The 5528-nt window shown below is 37.6% G+C and overlaps 1 pseudogene; it reads right to left on the reverse strand.

Annotated features, from left to right (window-relative positions):
- Positions 1 to 3782: 3782 nt before the first annotated feature.
- Positions 3783 to 5528, reverse strand: part of LOC101626143 — a 127899-nt pseudogene continuing 126153 nt past the window's right edge.

Consider the following 5528-nt stretch of genomic DNA (forward strand, 5'->3'; position numbering starts at 1 on the left):
TTTTCTACATTGGATTTGGTCTCTACATGTTCGATTGACTATCATGATTTTCCTGGAGGGTTTTTGTTGTGTTTTTGGAGAGGTGCGATTATCCCCAAGTGCATGTATATATTAATGTATATCTGCTTTTGTGTCTGTTCTAGGTTATTTCTTTAGGGTTATTGCAATGAGCGGAATTTTCAACTCATACACACTAACTTTTTAATGATTTAGTATTCTTCTAAAAAAGGAAGGAAGGAAGGAATGAGCGAGGGTGGTGAGGGAGGAAAAGGAAAGAAGGGAGGGAGGAAGGGAAGGATGTAAAACGAGTAGTGTCTCATTTCAATTTCCCTAACATTTTTTATTCATCTTTGTTAATATGATAGTGAGAAATAATTTCCCATTCATGTTTACATTTGCACTTCTTGAATTGAAACATGATTATACATGTTGATTATTAATTTTCATTTCTCTTAAGATGATTTTATACATGTTTTTTCCCCCTCCCATATCAAGTTTTTATACTGGTTTCTCCACGAGTGAGCAATTTGCTCTGCTTGAGTTTTTTAGATTAATATGAATGTGTGGTGATGCTTACTTACATCAGTGGTTAGGCTAAACCTCAGGGCTACCATAAACATTACTTTAGTGTTCTTTCATATCTGGTCAACACATATGGACAGGTTGATGACAAGATGTGCTACTGGTTTCAATTTTATTGCTCCACTGCCATAGCTAAGTGTGGTAAGTCAGATTTTACCACTGTCATATTATAGCTGAAGAAAGTGAACCTGAGTCCTTAAGTGATTTGTTAAGATTACTTGGTGGTATTTGAACCTGTATCTTCCCACTTAGATCTCTGCTTTTGACAGATTTGAACTGAAAGGCTGCCTGTTGTCATCACAGACAAATGGTGGAGGTTTTGCTAAGTGTGGCATCTATATACTTGAGACTGGTGAGAAGTTTGCCAAACTGCACAAAAGAGTAAGTAGTTGCTGATGAGAACAAAACATGGGCAATTGCATCTTATATTTCATAAATAAGAAAATGAGCCCCACAAGGAAATGGTGGGCATGGCCAAGCAGGATGTAGGTGGCACAGCTCTAGGGTGGGAATGGTTCACATCCCCTAGATGGGTGGCATCCGCTGAGGTTGCGCAGAGCCAAACCTGCATGACCCTAGGCAGCAACTTCTTGACATTCATTATCTTTTATAATCACAAGTAATTTTCAAACACTGGTCAGTGTTAACTAGAAATAGAGTAAGTAATGTTGGATTAGAAACCTTTCTCTGAGCTTTTGCTTTTAATTGTCAAAAGAATTCAAACAAAACTTGATTTACCAAGGGGTACTATTGTAGAAAACATACAATAATATCAGATATAGATAAGAAATTTAAAACAAAATTGCCTCTGCAGAAATATGGATAAAATCTCCTCCATTTGGTGTGCATGACGGCCTTTCATAAAACAAAAGAGAGTGGGACGGTTTATTACAAATGCCAGACAAATACAATATAGATTCTCTGACACCATTTACTTGAGGCAATATGTAGAAAAGTATTTAAATGGTAATGAAAGCGACCTTTGTGTGTAGCAATGTACATTTTACAGTAGAAGCCATTTTACAGGCCATCTTGTCTTGGAATTACAGTTACAATTACTTGGACAAGTCACTCAGCATAAAGTTTGGAGGAAGGATTAGAGTTTGCAGATGACCCTAATTGAAACAATCAGCTCAGGTGCTCTTGAGTTGCTAGAGAGGAAATAGAAAAATTTAATCATTACAGTGTTATGCTTTTGGTTAACCTACTTTGCCCTCCCTCCATCTGAACTGTTAAATATATCACATATTTTACTAGTTTATATACCTCAGTCAATAGGTGTTAGGTTGACATTTCTATTAAGGGAAACAGTTATCATAGAATAGAAAAAGAAAGAAGCCACACAGCCAGAAGGTCAAATGTGAACTATTTCATTAACAAACCAACCGAGTTTCTTTGTAGTATTTAGTCTTTGAATTAATTGATTACCTAGATAACTTTTCTGCTCTAAAACTGTAGGGTACAAAATATATATGCATGTCCAGTGTAGAATAAAGAGCCTCTTGAATTCTGAATTAAGTATGAATTTTTAAAAGGAAATTAAAAGGAACCTTCAATATAAACTCACTGTAGAAAAACCATTAGACACATGCAGTTATACCATATACTTTTTTTTTTTCTGGTGTTATTTGTTGTCTTTTACATATATATTGTAAAAATGGTTATTTTTCTAATAGTAAATGTAATAATTTCTTCTTAAAACAAATAAATGATGTTCTGTTTTGGACATACAGGAAAATTTCATAAGAGTTACCTTTAAGTCTTATCATAATTGGCAAAATTATTGTTGTGGAAAATATAAAAATGTGCTTCTTTCTTGTTATTTGGGATAAACTTAGCAATTACGTTCTGCTACAGTACAAAAACAATGATCTGCTTGCCTTTACAAACACAGATTAAGGTTTGTCCTTGTCTTGAAGTTACGGATTAAGGTTCGTCCTTGTCTTGAAGGGAAAACAGATTAATGGGCAATTTTGATATTGTTGAGAAAATCTAGAGGTTATCCCTGCAGATGCAGGCATTAGCTTCCTTTTTTACATTTGGAAACTTCACAGGCTATGGTGTCCCTTGGAGCCTCTGGACGTAGTTTTGCAATTTCCAAGTATAGCTGTGGTTGGTAAAATAATGATTAGTTTCTATTTGGGCAAAGTTTAACTTTACATCTTACTTGCAAGTTTGACTTTTCCATCTCCTAGCCCAGCTCAGCAACCTTGGTTGGTACAATAAACCTTGTTTGGTACAATACTCCTTAAAGAGCAAACACAAGATTTGAATTTTTCAAGAGAAAATTCAAAAACAAACAAAATAAAAATAAAAAATGCACTTGTTCTAGAACATTAATTTCTAAAGTTTTCATGTTCCCTCTTTCTCTGCCTTGACATAATTTGAGATGAACTTCTTAGATTTCCATTCTGAATTGGATTTGGATAGACAGGGATTCTAGGGACAAGTGATGCCAGACTCTTCAATTGTCTGGCTGGTCTTACTCTTTTACCCCAAAGAGTAGCAGCTGATCCCAGGCCATCTTCTTCAGTGGTATCCCAGACCTCTTGAGACTGCACTACATCTGTCAAGTGTCTTCTGCTGGGTTTTAGGCAGTGTACAGCATCAAAAAAGCTCTTAGGAAAATAAAAATCAGTAATTAACTTTTCTCTATTTCCATGTATAAATACTCTTACATGACCACTTTCAAGCTACCGTAGTGAGCCCATCCACATGGAGTGGGAAGGGACTGAATAACTAAGTGGAATGTATTCAGATGTGCATTCATCATTTTCTGATTGTTTCCTTTACATCATTAAGTATCATCTGTCCCTCACATAGAGCCTCATCAGGGGGATAGAAAACAGTATCTTAAATCCAGGAGCTGATAAGGGCTGACTCCGGTATGCCATGTATGTCTGTCTCCATAGAAGCCTTCTGAGTTTCAGTCCTTTCTGCCCTTACCCATGACTCTGTCTTCTTTAATTTTTATGAGTTCCATTTCCTGAGCTACCAGTAAGTGGATGGGAACTTCTTATTTGCCTGGTAAGTTCCTGCCCAGGTTTTCTGCCGGGTCACTGGGTTCTTGCAATTATGCACACACACTGTGTTCTCCCCTCACCCCTTCATGGTTACCCACTAACTTCCTGCTTCCTGGTTAAGGGAAATCAACTGTGCTCAGTACATTCACTGGAAAGACAGTATACAGGTTCTGAACATCAGGCCTCATAAGGCATTTCTTTGATCAGAGTATTATTTCCATTGATTTCTCTGATGGTTGCATCCTTCAGGAGTCTGAAAACAAGGAAGTATGATCATAAGAATTTTATGCCTGAAATTTGACAGTATTAAGATTGCATATAGCTTGGGAAAACATAGCAGATGTCTTGCATATGGATTTTTTATCTGTGGGGGAGGCGAGTGAGAGTTCATAGGGAGAGCATGCCCAGGTTTTGACCCCACAACAGCATCTGGCTTTATGCATTAATAAGTTGAATATATTCATTTCATGTTGATGAATGTGTGTTAGTTTATGTTGATAGCTTGCCAATGTACTTTTTCAATGGCAAGTGCTATGCTACACATAACCCCTCATCAGGATTTAAAGGTTCCTGTTCTGTCCTAAAGAGAAGCCATCAGGTTCCCCAGGGCTTCTTGTTTTCCATTAACATGTAGATGCTTCCAGTTGCTGATTCTCTTCTCTATGTCCTCTTGTTTCACCTCCATCCCCATACCCTTATTCCTGGGTTAGCCAGTAGTTTGCTTAATGTTATAGTGCTGCAACTCAATTAAGTGGCTACATGAACTTTAGACTTTCAGAGAGAAGAATAATAACCATCTCTCACTCAAACAAGCTTAGGTGTGTTTTGTTAGTGGCATCCTGAAGAAAATGACAAGACTTGCAGGTGACAGTAGCAACAGCAGAACTACCGGCCCCTACCAGCTCTGTGATTCAGTGCTGTGTGTGTTTGCTGAACCCGTCTCCTCAGAAAATTAGGAGACTGACTTTAGTCTTGGCTGGCTGAATCCTTTCCTGCTGTAGGTCTGAGTAGAAACTTTCCTATTGAGGCGTTTCAGATGAAGAAATGGGATGTGAGACAGATGGGATGTGAAAGGCTAGGAAATAGAAAGTGATTTTGGGGGATGACACTTCCTGGCCACACTGGAGACCCTGGTAGCTGCTCCTCAGACCATGTAGGACCTTGCAGCTAGTGTTGCCTGAGTTAGCGAATAAAATTAGAGGATTGGGGCCACCCTGGTGGCACAAGGGGTAAGTCTCAGCACTATGGAACCATCAGCAGCCATTGCAACATGCATTCTGCTCCCTGCTCTGATCTGTCTCTGGTGAGTCGTCTTACCTCCCACACCTCTGGTCCCCAGCTCTTATGTGCATTAAAAAATAAATCTTAAGAAAATAAAATTAGAGGATTAAAATTTGAATTTGAATTTCAGATAAATAATGCACACTTTTTAGCACTCTAAAAAGTGCACACTTGCATACTATTGCAGGGGACATGCGTATACTAAACATTATTCATTGTTTAATTGGAATCACATTTAGCTGGGTGTCTAATATTTTGTCTGGCAGCTCTAAATAATGGTAGATAACAACATATTATGTCTCAACTTGTTGAGCTGGACAAGTAGGGCAATTTAGTAAGAAAAAATAAATAGAACCGCAATTTGTAAAGACAGAGGCTGGGTGGCTGTTTGGTAGTTAAGCAGCATGAGGCAGAAGAGGTGTCATTTACTTCTTTTTTTGCTCAGGTTGTAATACCACTTCTATGGTTTAAAAAAAAAAAACTGTGTGACATTTTAGTACTGACATAAGTCACCAGGCTAATCCCTGAATAGATCTAAAGGCTCTACATAGAGTTGGAGATAGGAAATGTGAATTATTAGAAGAGAAAGTTGAAACAGATGTCTATTAGACCTTTTTCTAAAACCAGTATTTTTTTTTTTTT

The sequence above is a fragment of the Condylura cristata genome, unplaced genomic scaffold (assembly GCF_000260355.1).
Source record: "Condylura cristata isolate star-nosed mole 26May11 unplaced genomic scaffold, ConCri1.0 scaffold00003, whole genome shotgun sequence".
NCBI classification, from domain to species: domain Eukaryota; kingdom Metazoa; phylum Chordata; class Mammalia; order Eulipotyphla; family Talpidae; genus Condylura; species Condylura cristata.